The following is an 18661-nucleotide window of genomic DNA, read 5'->3' as shown; positions in this document are numbered from 1 at the left end:
CATGTCCCTTCCTTGAGGCAGAGGGTCCATAGCCGGCAGCCTTTATACCCTCTGAACGGCACACAGCTGGATGCCAGCGAAGTTGCACTGGGGACAGGCTGTCCGGCTTGGGCTTTAACCTATTTGCCTGGTATTTAATCCCCTGAACCCCCACAGCTCTGGATTAACTGCAGCCAATGTCAGTGCCACTGTGAACGCACAGCGATTACCATGCCGCACGAACGACTGCCACAGATGTGTCAGTGTGTTTGGAGTGGTTTTATTGCCCGGCTACCCCCTCCCCCCCCCCCCCCCTTACTACCTTATGGGAACCCTTGTGCTGCTGAGAGCTCAACACATGGGGAATAAGACAGCAAAGGCAGACTGAGTGTCTCCCTGTTTACGTCCCATCTTTGTGAAGATGGGAGGCATTTGCCTGTAACCCCGAGCTCAGAGACTCAGGATCGTTATTGATCTTGCTGGGATAAATCGGACTGCCCCGCTTTTTTTTCTCCAGCAAGTCATAAAGAGAAGTCCATTTGCAGCAGTGACTCATCACAAAGCAGTAGGTGCATTTTGTACGTTGTATAAATAATGAAAGGATTATGAATTCTTAAGTGCTGTGATGGAAGAGACTCTTCTGCCAACTCAGCAATGGAACCTTTCCTATTTCATCAGTGTAAATAGCCTTCACTGTTTGGGTTTGGGTATTTGTTTTGAGCATCTGTAGTTTCCATACTGAAGTACAACCTCTCTCCCTACAGTGAGAGTTTTCCCACATGTAGGTTATGCAGTAAAGAAGTGCAGTTCAGAGGCGGATTGTGAGAATTAGGTGAAAGCCCCTGGTGGAGTTTGAAAATGAACTCAATTGACCTTAGAGGACATAATCTAATTTTAGAGCCAATGGCAACTGTGGTTCTAAACCTGATCTCTGTCATATAGACTCTGAGAATCTCCTCCTAAACTGTTGTGAGATTAGAAAACAGTACACTATTGAGACTAATGTCAAGGGAAGAGACAGCTCTTCTTTTCAGAACATCCGATCCACATAAAAAATCCAATACAAAATGGCAGTCTGTAATTACAGAATAGCCACATGATGGACATGGAAATCAGTGGGGTCCATCATACATTACTCTAATCTAATTTCACTCTGCTAGTCTGCCCCGGGATGTATTACAACTGAAGGTCAACACATTTACGTTAACATTCTCCTGTTTCCAATGGGAGCACAATTCAATAATGGTGTCATTTTGCAATGGGCGGCGTAACCAGTGCAAGAGCCCAGAGGTACAGACAGACCTGTGTGTTTCCAAACTTGCTGAGAGGGGAATACGGGAATATTGTAGGGGTGGGAAGGGGCTATTGGGCTATTTGTTTTTGTGTTTCAGATGACAGTGTGTGCTGATCTTAGCTGAGGACTATAGTGTTTGTGCTCATATTTTGCTTCCCTTTTACCCTCTGGCTTTTGGTGGCTTTTGGCTAGGCTTTTGATGCTCACTCGCAAACAGTCTTGCTTCTATGGAGTTAACAAGTTCATCTCTGCCTACACACAGTGATTATTAATGTGGCCATTGGTTGGAGACTCTAAAGCAATGAAATGACATAAGCCTAAAGACAAAGATGCATACCATCAATTCCTTTAGGTTCCTGAGTACCGAGGGTACTGAGATAGCCAGCAAACATGATCAGCAGTGATATGAAAGAACTCAGTTTATACTAAGTGTCAGTCAATGGATTAAATCTGCAACATGGGGGTCAAAGATCACTGAAGATAGCCAAGCTCTTTAGCCGTGTGTAAGCTTGGAAGAACCAGCGAACAGAAAATTGGCGAATGGAAGTGTCGGCGTCCCAACTCAATGAAGAAGAGGTCACACTTACGAGACATGAACATAATGAAGCATTGCACTCCTGTTCCACACATCTCACTCAGGGAAGAGATACATCTCCTGCTCATTAAGATGTATTGTGCAGACTGAATCCTGCGCTCGTCTCTTTGTCAGATGAACACAGAATTGAAATGCAATCGGTCTTGGAGTAGCAAACTCAATTTATTTTACAGAGCACATTAAGGTGCACATCAGAGCATTCATCTGAAAAACAGCACATTCTGTTTAGTTCGTGCTGTCAATCAATGGGTCAGGTGGTCAGCTGTGACTTTGCTATGGGGGGGAAAAAACAAGGCATTCTCCAGAAACCATGACCTGCTTTTGGCTCAAGAGATGTTGTGATAGTCTGGTGGCTGAATCTATGCTAATGGAGGCAGCCCACATGTCCACAAGTCTGTTTAAGAACTGAAGCCCTACCGAAACATGATGTTGGCTTGGTCCTGTGCCAGCATTCTTCAGATACCAGCTGACAATCACACCGGCCGAATTAGCATTTCAAAAGGTGCCGCACCTGAGAATGATGAGAGTGGCAGGGTAGAGAGTGCCTTTTGTCTGCTGCTGCATGGGATTTGTGCTGGATGCATCCATATTTGCTGGAGCTATTTAGAGGGGAGGAAGGTGATAGGGGCATATGCGCAAGTGAGCGTGCCGGTCGTGGCATTCAAAGCATCTTCAGTGGGTCTGGTTGCTGAGAAGACCGCATGCCGCGCAAGTGGACACGGGACTCTCTGATTGGCCTAATGGACTCTGCTTCATGTCAATCATCCTGGCCATGCTATCCAAGGTGGTGTTGAGTGGGAATATTGCGTTACGACTTGTGATGTGATATGGGTGACCATGGCGTTCTATGTGCTATGACTTGTGATGTTCAAAACCATAGACCACTCCAACTCAGTTGTTTATCACGATTTGGTTTGGTGTCCTCTGCTAAGTAAAGTTTAACAGCACAATATGGAGACCAAATTGTATGTTTTTAGTGTATTTTTGTTTCTGTGATTGTGATTTTACTCACCAATGGTACTAAAAGTCATGTTTATTCAAATAATTTACAAAGACCGTCTCTCAGTGGCCTTTAGATGATAAATGCCATCCATCCATGGTGTTCAAGTAGTAAAAGATGTGTTAGCCATCTAATTCTGTATGCAGCAGAGGCAGATATTTTGTACTTTCTCATTACTGACTTGACACCACCATGTTAAACTGAAATAAACTTACTGAATAAACACGACACACGAATCACTGCTCCCACTCCCCCAATGCATCTATCATGGCATATGGCATGATATGGCATTGATTGCATACTTACAGCAGGTTGGAGTAGGTCTACTTGGACAAACACGGCATATTTGAAAGCTCAGAGTTGCCAGAATTCTCTATGATCACCAACTCACCAGTAGTGTGATGCCTGATAGTATGTTAAAGAATAGATCACAAGCAGGCTGCTGCTATTCATTTCTGTCACCCTGACATACAGTACATCAGGAGCACTACCTGCAGTGTTCATTGACTTCTTACCACTGTAAAGATTTAGAGGTCAGTGGATATTATCAACCAATACACAATCTAAACGTATTTAACATTACTATGTACAGTTGAAACCAGAAGTTTACATACCCTTAACATACACATGCTAAAGTTGACTAAAAAGAGGAATAAAAAATCATCTTTTTGAAATTGATCTTAATGCCTTAATTAAAAACTGTTGAACATAAAATAATCCATTTGTTTTCTTTAGCTTATGCTTTGAAACATTGTATTCTGACCTGCACTAGGTGAAACAGTGGCCTACTTAATTTAGTCAATAACCATGGGGCACTTAAATACCTATATTTATTGGATTATGGGTGTAATTCCATTGCCAATTCTTCTCATGGCACTGTTAAAGAGAGGGTGACTATGGTAGGCTGGACTATGAGGTCTATAGTCACCAAGGGTGGGTAGAGTACTGAACATCTAACTCAAGTACTCAAGTAAAAGTACAATTACTCCCTTCACTTGAATAAAAGTAAATATTCCCATCTGAGAAATCTACTCAAGTAAAAGTAAAAAAGTACTTTGTTAATAAATAACTCAAGTACCAAGTTACTTTTTTAAATGTTTATATTTTTGATGGCCCTTTAAAGAGATGCAAATGTGTCCTTTACGCCTGTTTGCTTTTCTCCTCCTCTGTAGGCTAATCAAATAGGCAACCATATTTAAACAGCCCAATTCAGATATATTTGATTTAATATACTTTAATATTATTTGACACACTTCTGTAGGCTATCTTGTCATAGCTAGAATAAGCATTGAGTGGCTACGGATTGAAAGACAGTCATTTACAATCCATTGGCAGTTGATTGTTTTGCATTTTGGTTATAACTTCCCTATACAGACAATGTAACCTAAAAACAATGTCTATATTAGACCTATATTTAGGCTATATATAGCCTATAGGCATGTCCACTCGGACAGAGTAGGCTAGGCTATCTTTTTTTCTGCACTGACATTGAGGCTACATAAACGAATGCTAGGTTTTTCTAACTTGTGTGCTCGATTTCCAGTGCATTTGCTTTGCTTGTGAATGTGTTACTACCCACCCCTGATAGTCACAGTAAGGTTTATATTTTGTGTTTAAAATTCAGTTAGATTTTAAATCACACCCCTCCACACAAAGTCTTCTTTAATGTATTGTCCTTCTGGCTCTCAACAAGAAAAATGAGGCCTCTTTTTCTATGTTAGTAGGCTTTTGAAGGTTGTCATAATTAAAATACTTAATGCTTTGCTTATGAAAGGGAAAGAAAATGGAACATGGAACAAGGAGAAAGTATGCCCGGAATGGAACGGAACATTCTCTTCTGAGTTTCTGTGTTCTATCATGCTTCTCTCTCTATACTCATTTCTGTCAGTTAGTTGTTGTGTCCTAGCACAATAGGAGCTTCTATTGTCAATGTTATAATATTGCTCATAAGATGTAAGAACTTGACTTGAAGTTTTCCATTGTAGACCTGTCCTCAGATGTCATTAGAAGACATGTGATGGGCACTTGCACACTCCGTGTGTGTGTCTGTGTGTGTATTGCTAATTTGAATGTGTGAGTGCATGCTGTACATCTGCGGGTTATTTAGAAATTGGAAGTATGTGTACAGGAGTGTTTTTCTCTGATACACTCAGAGAGCTCACTGTGGGTTATTTTTACACTCAGCCCAGCTCATCATCCACAGCGTGAGGTAAACTACATTTTCCACATGTGACCCTCTAACCTACCTCTGAAGCACAGGTGTGTGTGTGTGTGTGTGTGTGTGTGTCATTAGTCTAACCCAGTGCAATCAGGCCTACACTGAACCTGGTTCACCTTTAACAACACGAGCCTCTTTCTCTCCTCCCTCAGTCTCCATCTCTATGAATCTGCAGTGCCTCGGTCCTTACAGTGGTCCACAGCCATTCATGTGGACTTATTACGTTATTATGCTGGTTTACATGAGGACACGGCTTCCTCTGAGAGCCTGTTGATTTGTCTGGAGTCGCAGGCTGTGAATAATTGAAGATGCGTATAGCCAGTCTGGGGCTGTATCGGCGGCTTAAAAGAGATGAGAAACGCCAGCTTTAAAACCCCCCTCCCCTGCTTCCTCTCACTTTCTGCTCTGTGCTCTGCGATGCTGTGCGGTGTAGTGCAGCGGGGCTTATCGGGACAATCTGGCAACCGAAAACCCATTTTGAGATCCAGGTTAGCAGCTCAGCCTGGCAACGCCCTAGAAGCTGTCGACCGCTTCCAGGTTCTGGGGACCTTTGACCCCGGTGGCCTTGAGTGATTTGGTCCAGCGTGACAACCAAAAGCTGGTAGATCTTCCAGATGACCTCATGTGATACCGTGGAACCTTGAGATCTCTTAACACCTGGGTCTGTTCGCCATTTGAAAAATGACCTGACAGGATCTTAAAGCTTAGTGTGTGGGCAGACACTGAAGCAGTAAAAGCTCCCTCACCTCCTCACCCCTACATGCTTTGTGTGTGATTCCTCAACAGTAAGTGCCTATGAATGTAAGCCACAGAATGTGACTGCTTCTATATGACATACATGATGGTTAATAGGACATCCAGCCGTATGAATAAAACATGGCAGGTGACAGAGTCCTTCAGGGTTGCATGGCCTCATGTGAATAATAACAATGAGCCCTAACATATCCAGTAATTCCACTACCCAGCATCCAGTGCACACTCTCGCAAGTCTCATTTGAACTGAGCGCGGATCTTGTTAATAGATACCCAGGGCATGGCTTAATCTCATCGATTAAGGCTTTGTTGTTTGGCAGTTGTGACTCCCTTTGGTTCCCCATTGACTGGAGTTTGAAAGGCACTGACGTAAGGGGACGGGTAAGCTTGTGGAAAGAGCCGTGGTTTTAATACGCGGATTTCAGATTTGTTGTAATCCCAGATAAATCACACATTTAGACAATGTGTAGCTCTGTGTGATCTGCAATGGAGTTCTAATCATTCGTGCAACAATGAATGAGAAGTTGACGAATTAGAAGGCGAAGTGTTTCATTTCCTGTTGTCTCATTCTGAATTCATCCCATTCACCAGCAAACAACAATGTTGGCATATTGCATATATTTAAATGTAGCCATTTAGATTGTTGTCTGTGTGGGTTTGCCCTGGCCATTTTGTTCATTGTGTATGGCTTCATACTATCTTATGCATATAGACACATTAGTATGATGCAATTAGTACATGTATTTGATGATGTTGAATCTGGTTTTTACCTAAAGGAACGGTGATGCAATTATAGATGGTTCATTTCTGATATAGTTTATCATGGACACCATATAAGTTCTGCAGTGTACGTAACACTTACCCTGTTAGCATATTTTCAAACATGGCTCCACGTCTCCTTCTGTTTTCTTTACGGCCTCTTCAGTTGTCTGTCAGTCTCCTTGTGATTACAGATGAGGGGTACTTGGCATATCATTGATACCTCACTCACATCCAGCCCTCCAGTGACAGAAAAAGCATGCAGTGAGTGTTTATACGAGGATGCGGGATGCGTCCATCCATTCCGGCCAGTTGCCTTACCATGCGGGCTCTCAAAGTGCAGTTAAATTGCCTGTCAGAATGGCATCTGATAACATGATTCAGTGCTCTGTTCATCATAACCATGCCCATCGTTTTTGCCTATCCCTCCCCCTCCGCATGGTCTGTGGACAGCCAGCTTCCACTACAGAGACTGACCAACAATCTGATGCAATCTTGCATGCAAACATGTCTTAAATAAACTGAGGTGTAGAAATAGATTTTACATATATACATTTGATGTCTATATATAGTATTTAAAACGCTCATTGCATGCATTATTTAGCATAATGTGTATGCTATTATAATACAGAAAAATGCTGTTGATGTTTTCTGCTTTAATTTCCAAAATTGAAGCATGGGAGTTATTCTCTTGATGTTATTTTTAATCAATATATTTTGCTTAGCAGGACAAACTTCAATCACTTGTTTGACATAATAATGGCAACCAATCAAAAATGGAAAGCCAGTGTGTAAAAATGATTCCTCTCTGCAGTTTTGACAAATATGTACATGGGTTACTCTCTTTTTGGCCTGACATTTAGTCTAGTTTGAATACAAACAGGTTGCAGTCAGATTCTTACCATTGAGAAACACCCACTCAGAGATGAGAGAGCGCCATTAAGCCATTAATGTCAAAGTGTGATGGCTTCTTACAATCAGCCGTACTTTCATTGATTGAAAATTGTTTTCAGAGATTGAATTCACCGTTCAACTTTGGTTTTTAGTCACTACAACTCTCCGGAGGATTAGTCAAGGACAATGTAACTTCAATGAACTCTCAACTTGCGCTCATGTTTTAAAACGTGGAGACTTTTCAAAGTCAGGCTGACTGTGTATTTGGTATTGAATGCATTGGCAAAAATATTTTTCCAACAGTTTGTAAAGCGTATGCCAGCAAAAAATGAGGAACAAGGTCACGCTATTCTTCCTAAGAAGCTTTTTCCAGTGTCATCTCAATTCAAGTGCCAATTCAAAGGCTGGATTCTTGGGTTGGCTTTGGAGTGGGTGGGTTGAGAGACGACACAGGGCACACTCATCATCGGCTGCCCCTGCGCTGCTCTTCCCATTTTGCCTCCTGCGCTGTTATGACAGTACTTTCTCAAGTGCGCTTAAATTCATTAACTTGCTGATTAAAGCGTGATTGACCTGCGTGGCGCACAGAGACTAGCAGAGCATTAAATGAATTTGCTCAATCTGACACCTTTTTTTTTCCATCCTCCACCCGCGATAATTATGCCTATCTGAAGAATGAGAAGCAACAGGGGCTAACCTGAGCATTGATTGGCTCCACACACATACCTCCCATTTTGAAATCTTCAGACGCACCCCCCCCCCACACACACACACACACACACACGCACGTGTTTTGGGGGTGGTTGTTTGTTCTTCATTTTTATGTTTGTTATTCTACAGCTTCACGTTCAGATGGATTAGCCCCGTGGAGCTCTTAACTGCCGCAATATCCAGGAGACTTGCGTCTGACTCTAGAGCTCATCTGCATGCATAGCTCACAACCCTCCATGCAAGCATATGGACAATTAACAAAATGGCTGGGGAACCGCAGTGCCAAGGCTCTGGGTTTTAGAATGGGGAACATGAAAAAGAGTTGCTGTTTTTTTCGTGTGGCTCCTGGCTGTGAAAGATGTGGCTGTTTTGTCGAGTAAATTAATAAGGTCTGCTCTGGCCACGGGCTGTTAAAAAAAGGTCAACATCACAAATTGTTATTTTGTTATTTTGCTTGTTTGAGCTGGTGACAATTAATTCATTTTGTCTGACTTCTCCTCAAAATTTAAACTTCTCAGGAAAAGGTTGACTGTTTTAAAATATGTTCTTGTTTGTTTTGCTCCCATAACAATTTAGCTTCAATCCAATTATATTCCCCAACCAAAAATAACAAAAAACAAAAACCGACATCTTGATTTTTTAGTCATCCCCATAATTATGAGCATTAGTGCCACCAGCCCTCTCGTTTGAACCAGGCTTCTCCACAGCTTCTGCAGCTTCTCACCCCGATGGCTGGAGAGATATTGCTACCATCTGAAGCAGATGTGGTAGAGTATGTATGATTTTGCCTCGCCTGGGACCCATCCAAACCATTTCCCTCTCAGCCCTGATTGGATCTGATACTCACATAATGCTCTCCTTAGGGGGTCGGGGGAGTGGTGAAGACACCACTGTCAGCTACATGGCTTCTTTTCAACACATGCAATTTCACAGATTTGCACAGAGGAGGTCTAGATCAAACATCTGACATTTTAAATTAAAGATAGATCTGCGGATTGGCGTTTGAAAAGCTTGTTGTACTGCAGTGTTGGAGCTGTATGTGAATTATCATGACTATTGTTTGTGGGGAATATGAATATTTGTAGTAATGTGTAATAGGGCTAAATTGAGCCTGTGTTTTTGACTTGGGGAAAGCTGGTCAATTCCTCTAAGGTTGCAAAAGCATATACAAGAGTTGAATGTCACAGTGGAGAGAGTTAAGTTGTTTTGGGTGTATTTGCCTTATGGATTTTTGCCTAGTGTCAATCTTGGGGGAAAAATCCCAGTTATTGAATATGGAGAACCTGTTACCTCAGTTTACATAGGAATGTTTTTGCACCGTTCCATATCAAAGAAACTAAAACAAGACTGAATCTGTGAGTAATTCTAACAAAAACAGCACATGAATTAACGTCCACCTTTTGTTAAATTGGGACATTTACTCAAATTGATTAGACTGTATTCTCCATTATGTGACAAAACAGCTCTAATGATTCTATTCCATTTTGCAAAGGCAACTGTCTGAATCACAAATCAGCACTGTTATAACAGAGCTGATTTGCAATTATATGGGTGGTGGTAATGGTTCTTTGTCGGCCCTAGCAGATGAAAACAAGGCTGCAGATCTTGCCTAATTGTGTTCTGGCGTTTTTAGAGAAATGGGGATTGTGAAATGGAATCATGCCAGCCTCACTCGCTTGGATGCTAATGGTTTATCTGCCGAGGGTTCTGAACTGAAGGTCATAATAACATTCTGCAGTGGCCGCACAGGGGATGAGGTGTAGGCTAGGCAGCTCAGCTTCTCTGGGTCTGCCTGTCTTGAGTGTGTGTACTTGGTGTGTGTATCCTCCGCATATCAGATAGCCCGCTGTCTGACTGAGTGGTTGGATTGGATCATGGAAGGCTGTTATGTCACTGTAATGCAACAATTTGTCACTGCACAGTTATAATTATGCCCTTGACAAATATAATTCCAAGGTCATTTATACAGTAGTGTAATAAGATGCTCAAGTACAGTGAGCCTACAACTAGCACTTGTGTTGAAACTGTTATTATAGGGTAGGCTACTATTTTTAGTCTGGCAACACTGTTTCAACTCACCTTTTGAAATGAACTGGTTTGTTTTAGCTCCTCTGTTTACCTTTGTCCCCTATCTCAGTGCAGTGTAACGGTATGGCCTCAGGGCTGGTTTTGGGGCTGTCTGTAACCATCACCGGCTGTTTATGTGTGTCCGTGAGCTATACGTTAATCGTGGGTTTCCCAGAATGCCGCGCTGCCTCGTGTAGTTTTTAGCCAGCGAGCTGCAGCAGCTGCACGAGCGCAATACAGGGACACTTTTACCGGAGTCAGCAGCAACTGCACCGGGAAACTGCAGCATATCACCCCGCGGAGAGAAGACGGCACAAGCGGTAAATGCAATTATTCTACTGCAGGATTTTCATAATGTCGGGACATTTAAAATGTCAAGCGCAAAGATTATTGGTGGCGTTCGTTGCTAATAAACAAAAAGCCGGCATTGCATCAGTTTAAGTCGACTAGATGACGGGGCGACTGTCCTTTCTGAAAAATACTGCCTAGGTGTGTGGTTACTGGGAAGGTGTTGGGAATAGCCTATCACACTAGGCTACTTCACGAGAATTACTGTCGATGCTGCGCTTTACTTGCAGAATGATTATATTTTTAACCACATTTTGGTAGCATAATAGATTTATAGACTTCATCATAATAGTCATTGATTAGAGGCAACATGACTTGGCGGTTTAGTGTGATAAGTTACAGGTTACTTCCTCTGTGTATGTAGCTGATATGGAAGACGTGCTTCAGGATTAGGCTACTTCTGTAGCTGCAACCGTTCGTCCCGATAACTTGAAGGTGCCTATCGCGGGTATGACAGTTATGACTTGGCTATCCTGAAGTTCACCGGTTTCAGCGAGATGTTGTTCTGCAATGCGGTGGGTGTGGCCTGGCCAGTCTCTCTTCTACGGGATCCTGTCTATGCGGCCACCGCGTGCCCTCAATTACCCGCCTGATGGTGCGATTTTCCACCGATCACGTCATGTTGGGTCTTGAGAACACATGCCGGTTCGGAACTTGCCATACATCATCATCAGTAGCAATACTAGGTCAGGATGCACCACTGCTTTCCTCCTCCGCTATTGGTGGGGCCTGTTCAAAAGCTGCTGAAGCATAAATCATAAGGGAGGGAGGATGCAACATGATAAAATATAGAGAGTGAAATCTGTTTCTGATCGGGTATATCTCTGGCACCCCTAAACGTAGTCAGTGCTTTTGTACAAACAGTTTATGTGTGTTATTTCTGTAGTCCTACAGAAGGCCTCTGGCCTGAATGAAAGATGGCTTCATACAATTCTTCCTAAACAGTAGGCTACTACTGGTGAAGATATCAGGAGATTTATTTTCTTCTCAGTGAGAAGGTTATATTATATAAAGGTCATTTATTCTTAAACTTGATATGCTTGATGCTATTTTATTGTTTGTAATTTCATTCACAGTGACACTGCATATTTATAAATTATTCATTGGCTTACTCTACTGGGATACATAAACATGTACTCTTAAGCAAGCTACAGTAGGCTAGTATGCAATATGAAGATTGATTTATAACATGGCACTTTTGGTGGACTGTGCTTGTTAACATAGCAGCATGTTGGTTAATTATCTGATTGTGTTGCTGTCGTTGGGGTTCTTATTAGAAATGCAGCTCAGGTCACACCCAAGTGAGTCAGGCTGAGGACACTAGTCTGGCTGCCGCCACAAGGACCGCACCCACACAACGCCACACACCCACTCAGCCAGAGACTGATTTGCTACCATGAGATAATGTGTTAATGTAGGTAGGCTGGAGCATGTGTTTACATCAACCATTGAATTGCTGGGCTATTTTTGCCTTTGCTTACAAAAGTTGAGGTATGGCAGTAGACATTTTATTAGATTTGCTGGACATCTGGTCTACCTCAAATCTTAATTAGAAAGAAATTGTCCTAACAGGCCAAATCTACATGATCAGTCAGCTGAAAACTTAAAAAATGTTGTTGAAACTGTAGATGGATGAACTTAAAGGTAGACTTTGAGATGTAGTTCAAGGTCCTTTGATTCAAATACTTATTACAGGGATACAGCTCTCTGATTTAGATACTATCTTCAGATTGTTATTGTAGTTATTCAATCTTGTTTTCTGCTTTCTGTGAAATCTAGGACAGCCTTGGTCTTACCATTAGTAACCACATGATTTTCAATTAGTAACCCCATGATTTTCAATTAGTAACCACATGATTTTCAATTAGTAACCACATGATTTTCAATTAGTAACCACATGATTTTCAACAGTTCCTAAGTCCATTCCCTAATGCAGCATCACCCATGTACTGTACAGCTTTGCTAAGCATTTGGTGATTGTGGAGCTGTACTTTTCATTTACTGCTCTTCCTGAAATTGTTGGATAAAAGAATATACGGCAGATTTCCACTCACTCTCACTCAGCCATAGCCTTGAGACGTCCTCCATCATAAAAGTGAAAAGCAGAAAGAAAAAAAAATCTTGTTGTCTCTCTTTACTGGATTCTGACATATCCTTGGAAAGCTGTGGGTAAATCATCAGTATAATCTGTCATGTTGCCTCAGTGAATATGGGTCAATGGCTTTGGGCCCGAGTGTCAAGTGGTCTCTATCTATGGGATTTATCGTCAGCATGCCCTGGAGTGACCCTGTTTAAGGTAAAGGATCAGTTTGTAAATTACTGAAGGTGATTTAGTGATAGTGGAACCTAAGGATCTAAAGCTGGTTGTAACAACATGCTCTCACTCAACATCTACCTGAGAGGAAAAAATAATTTCCTGGGATTTGGGCTATAACACTGATGATGATAAGTCATCATGTGCAGCTTTTTGTGTGAAATGTATGAGGTAAAGTGCAATTCTGCTTCTTAAAATGTCATTCAAAACAGTGGCATGAATGATAATAAGATGGTAATAAGATTTGATTGATAATACGATTATTTGATTATGTGGAGGAACTGCACTGGAGCACATCAAGGCATAATTGAACTTTTACTTATACAGAGAAGACCTCAGTTCAAGGGCACTCTTGCTGTGGATTTTTTTACTTCTGTGAAGGTCACCCAGCAGACACAAGGCCAGACCTCGAGGATAATTTAATCAGTCAGCAGCAAACAGCCACACTCACTCAATATGGAAATTTCAGGGGGAAAATCCACCTTTTTTGATCAGCCTAAAAGGAAGCGTACAGTGAACTTGGCTGGCCGGAAGCTCAAATACTCAGGGATTCAGGACTTACCTCAGTAGATGAGACTTTGCCATACATGTGATGTGATGATGTGATCAAAGGCTGTCTAACTAACTAACCCAGATTTCTGGATTGAGCCTTCTCAAATCTGACAGTAAATCGATATTAACCCATGTTTTCAGCCATATTACTTTATGCTAGCTTTACTGATGGACATTTGTGTGTACAGTATACTTGTGGATGTGTTTCCTGTTGCTATTAAATGCTGGCAAAGCATGGCTAAATCATGAGTAAGATATTGGCACACTACACCTCCATGTTTGACATGGCCCTATGCATTGCTAGCGACATTAATCTTATTAATATTAGACAATTTAATATATTAATCCTGGTTTATATGCGTTAGTCCACACTAATGATGTCTTGATTATATCTATTGTATGTTATTAGTAGCAGTGTCTGAGACTCAGGTTGACTGTAGATGATTTCCTCTGCTTTTAATTCCCCTATAAGACGAGGTTAGAGGAGAAGCGTGATTAATGACACTAGAGCCACATCCTGAGTTAATGCTTAATTCATGAACTCGCTCTTTAGTATTCATCCATTATGCACTGGACATTTGGGGAGGCTTGAGAATGTGTGTGTGTGTGTGTTTGTGTCTCTCTCTCTGTGTGTCTGTGCGTGTCTGTGTCTGTGTCTGTATCTATGTTTGTGTGTGTGTCTGTCTGTGTGTATGTGTGTGTGTCTGTGTCTGTATCTGTGTTTGTGCGTGTGTCTGTCTGTGTTTGTGCATGTGTGTGTGTGTATGTGTGTTTGTGTGTGTAAAATATTCCATACAGGCGCAGTCTGTGATAGTCACTCTGATTGGCTTTCCCCTGTGGTGTTGACTCTATAGCTCTCCCCAGGGTTCCGCCCCAGTGTTCCACTATTTACTTCCACCCTGGTGTGATGGACAGGTCGCCACCAACCAAACGCTGTACAACCTCAATCTTGCTTGATGTGTATTTGACAGAACACTTGGCATTGCAAGTACAACATCTGGGTCAGGTCCCCCAAGCCCTTGTACACGCTCAGAGGGAAACAGAGAAAGGTGGATATACGTGCGTCATGTCACACTCTTCCTCTTGAGTGCAGTGGGTTCCATTGTGCGTTGGCTGTGTTTTTTCGAGGCCATCCTATTGAAAGCCCCAGCTGCAGCTGTGCACTAGGGGTAATTGGCTGGAGCATCGATGGCTCTGCACTCTGGATGCCGTCTCACTCCCAGACTCCCCTAGTCCCTTCTGATGGGCGTCTGGAGAGCCTGGAGTAACACGGCGAGATAAAGATCCGATTGAAACATGAGCAGGAATCGCCACCGTTACTGTCTGCGTGTGTGTGTGTTGGGGGGCGGGGGTGAACTGAGGCAAACAGCAGAATGAATGAGGAAGATACAACCTAGTTGGACGAGAGCATGCGTGACTAGTCCTCAGAGGGGCTCAGTGTAAGGCTGGAGCATATGAAGAGGTGTGAGAAAAGGAATGACGAAGGGCCGGTGTTGGGGAAGGAGACAGCTCTGCTGGGCCTTGCACTTTTGCAGGAGGGTTCTTGCTGAGGAGGCAAATGCTGATCGGATGTTGAAAATGCACAAAGTCTGACAGAAATAGAAGAGAATGAGCATGGAACAACAGGCCAGTGTTTTTCAGCTCAGTCGTTAGCGATGCCCATTCATGCTACATGTCTTCTGCCTTCTCCAGCTACATCATGTCTCATTGTGTTACATTAGTGCTGCTTTAAAATGTGTGTGTTAACATGTTTCAACCAGTCACAGGACTTAACATTCAGCCCTGAATGTTAAGCAGTGAAGAAGACCAGGTGACTGGTCCAAACATGTTGCTTTTTAATCAACATAGCCAGGTTATCCTTCAAGGTTTCAAGTTATCCTTCCTCGATGTTCACCCTCCTTTGGAGTGCCTGGATTGCTCTCTTTTTTCTTGGAATGAGGAAAAACATTTCTTTACATAGATCATCTGGAACATCATTATTAGGTTATATGGTGGAAACATTGCAGTTTAGTGGAATCCCTAAGAGCCTAATGAAATTCTGCTTTTACAAAGATGACAGATGGAAATAGTTGACAGTTGAATTTGATGCGTAATAGAACTCACAGGATAAATAAATAAACACGCAGGAGCTATCTAGCGAATATTCTGGATGAAGGTGACGGGAGGTCAGAGCAGCCATGTTTCTGAGGTCGGGTTTGCACGTCCAGCTGCGACATGGCAGCCACTCTGATGGCTCTCATGGGACATCATCCAAATCAATGTGCAACACTGACTTCTCTCTTTCTTTCTCTCTCTCTCTCTCTCTCTCTCACTCTCTCTCTCTCTCTCTCTGTGCAGCTGTGCTAAGCTCTTCTCCTAAGCCCTTCATTGGCAGACTCTCTAATTATAGGTCTGGGTCTAAATGTGTGGTGTATCACAATGCATGGGGCGAGCAGCCCTCTCTCCTGGCTCAGACCTCGCCTGCAGTGGAGGAGCTCTATATCATAGGAGGGTCTGCCACTGTGAGGGATAGCAGCTACACATTCATCACGTACAGCATTTTTTGGGCGAAGTGCTTGGTCCACGTCCAGAGTCTGAAGCGGAATGCATGAGCAGTGGGTTTTCTGTCCTTTACAGATCAGCAACCTTTCTCCCTCATTCTATCTCTCCCCCTCCGGTCTGTGTCCCCCCCTCTCTCTTTCTCTCTCTCTCTCTGACTTTCTCTGTCTCTCTCTCTCTCTGAGTGTGTTTGTGTGTTTTGTGTGGAGGTGGGTAGTTGCTTTGGATAAGTGCCATCTTTATCACAGTAGAGCAGTCCACTCTGTCATCACAGCATGCTGCCCACCTTTTAGTCTCACTGGATGGGTTCCTTGTGGTGTTGGCGTAAGTGTTTTGTTTTTTGAACCAGTTCCAAACAGAGCTGTTTTATTAACACTGGTTTATTGGTTACCTCACACTAAATGCAATTTCCTTTGCAACACGTGAATTTTCTTTTAATGTATTCATGACACAACAGTAAGACAAATTGCATCTCATAGCTAATTAGCATGAGACCAATAGAAAAGTAGTAATTGGTTTCCCCCACATTCTCCATTAAGCTTCGTCTCTTCGGTTGACAGTCCAGCATAGTCCGCTGAACTTTGTCTGTGACACGTTAAACTCAATTTATTTATCTCGACACTAAACAACCCCATTAAATAATTCTCCCTACCCCGTCTTTTTTGATATCCAGCTGCATTACCACTGTATCGTATTGAATGGTTGGAGACGTTCGATGGCAGTCCTTCACTGTGACTGAAATATGAAAGACAGGCCCATCCCAAGGCCAATTATAGCCCTCTGTTTTGCTTGTGAAACAAATGTGAATATGATTTTCCGGGAAGTGGCCATTCTTCGCTAATGCAATATTAATGTCCACTGTCCCAGCAGAAGAGCTCTGTTGTGACTCATTGATGTGTGCTCTTGCTGTTATGTCTAGCCAAGCTTCTAGGCTGCTATGGAAACTGGGTTTAAACACAACTTTGTTATCCAATTAGCTGACCTCTTGTTTTTATCAATTGTAGACCTTTGAGTGGACATTGTTGTGCTTCCATACTATATACTAATCAGAGAATTGATTTTTTTTTTCTGAGGGAAAATTAATATTGATGGATATTTTGAACCACCAAGACCACTTCTCCACTCAGGTCCACTTCTGAAAGAATATTGCTTTGAAGAAAGTCAGTTTATTCTTGTGTCCTCTTCATATCCGACTGGATCGAGGTCCATTCTCTGCCAGTACATCCTCATTCATGTTCAGTGAAAGTGGGACACAGCTGGAGGCGTTGTTTTGCCGGAGATCAAGGCTCTTCATGTCCAAACCTTGAGCCTGGTTTCTCATGGTATTATTCTGCATTTGTCTTTGTTTCTCAATGGTACAGGTATTGTCAGAGACTGCAGAGTTGAGGCAGTATAAGTAATGATCAGAAAAGGCAGCAGTTTGCTAAACTCCAGACTACAGTCTTGCCTCATTGTAAAACTTTTGATGCAGTCATGACGCAATTGTTCTTGTGCCAATGTGCTGCTGTGAGAATGCCAGCAGGCGATGCAGCAAATCTGTAAGGACCTTTCTGGCGATCAGGAAATTACTGAGGCCTCAAGATGCATGGCCTTGCGAATGAATCGCAGAGACACAACTGTGGACAAGAAATAAAATCTGTCTGTCTGTATGTCTATTTCTGTTTCTGTCGCTCCCCTCTCTGCCCGTCTGTCTGTCCTTCTCTCTGTGTTTGTGTTTTTGGGATATGGATGGATGGAGGAGCACTTTACCTTTAATCTGTTCCCCATTGATTTATAAGTGAGAGCCTGCACATCTCCATATTAATGGCCCCACCCATGTGCGCCGACACACTGAGGTGTTGCCTTGATTGAGTGCACAGTGTGATCAAGGGGCCTGATTACTCTCTTCTCTGTTCTCTCTTTCTCTCTCTGTCTCTCACTCTCACTCGTTCTCCTTCTCTGCGTCTGAATTACCTTCGGCATGTCAGCACCCCTGCATTGGCACGGCACGGCGGGGGGGGGGGGGGGGGGGGGGGGGGGTGGGCGAGAGAGAAGACTCTCCCGCGCTGCTGCCCCGTCGGGACCCAGGACGAGCGGCACGTCGCAGGGCTATTTTTAGCTCGCTAGCGCTCCTGCAGAAAGGAAAGAGGGGGGTATGCTAATGAGGGGAAGGGGAAGCACAGCTGTTGCCTTCCTGTTTGCGGGTTTGATGTGGTGTCGAGAAGGAGAAAAACACAAGAGGGAAAAAAATGCAATAGAGAGATTGTCTCCAGCACTCTGGAGCTTTAATCTTTCCCCTGTCGCTTGGATGCTTCCCATCTTATCCTCCATTTTCTCTGTTCTCTCTCCCTCTCTCTATCTCTCTCTTCCTGCCTCTTTCTGTCTCTCTCTATCTCTCCATTTCCCCTCCTCCTCTCACATTTGATCTTATTTGATTCAAATCTGTGGGAGCACTCTAGCGCGGGTGCTCTGACCTGAGTTTCTGAATAGGGATTAGTAGTATTGGATGTCACCGCATCCAAAAAAGGCTTCTGTTGCATTATGGTCAAAGGACCGACTCTTGCCGGCTATCAGGAAAAACACCCTCCCCCACTTCCCCCATCTCTGGTGGCGAAGAATCATTTCATCTGATGTCCGTATCTGGCATACAGGCAGCCCTT

At 43.0% G+C, this 18661-nt stretch overlaps 1 protein-coding gene across 9 annotated transcripts in view; it reads left to right on the top strand.

Annotated features, from left to right (window-relative positions):
* Nucleotides 1–10352: 10352 nt before the first annotated feature.
* epb41l3a (erythrocyte membrane protein band 4.1-like 3a) overlaps nucleotides 10353–18661 on the top strand; it is a 44241-nt gene continuing 35932 nt past the window's right edge. For 3 of the 9 annotated variants that reach the window (XM_042067950.1, XM_042067947.1, XM_042067946.1), the window contains exon 1: nucleotides 10353–10590. The gene's annotated coding sequence lies outside the window, so the exon portion shown is untranslated. The remainder of the gene's footprint in view (nucleotides 10591–18661) is intronic. The other 6 variants (XM_042067949.1, XM_042067948.1, XM_042067954.1 and 3 more) reach the window with 5 other exon arrangements.

The sequence above is a fragment of the Alosa sapidissima genome, chromosome 17, assembly GCF_018492685.1.
Source record: "Alosa sapidissima isolate fAloSap1 chromosome 17, fAloSap1.pri, whole genome shotgun sequence".
NCBI classification, from domain to species: Eukaryota; Metazoa; Chordata; class Actinopteri; order Clupeiformes; family Clupeidae; genus Alosa; species Alosa sapidissima.
The sequence above is the reverse complement of the archived record's forward strand: the minus strand, read 5'-3'. Positions and strand labels throughout refer to the sequence as shown.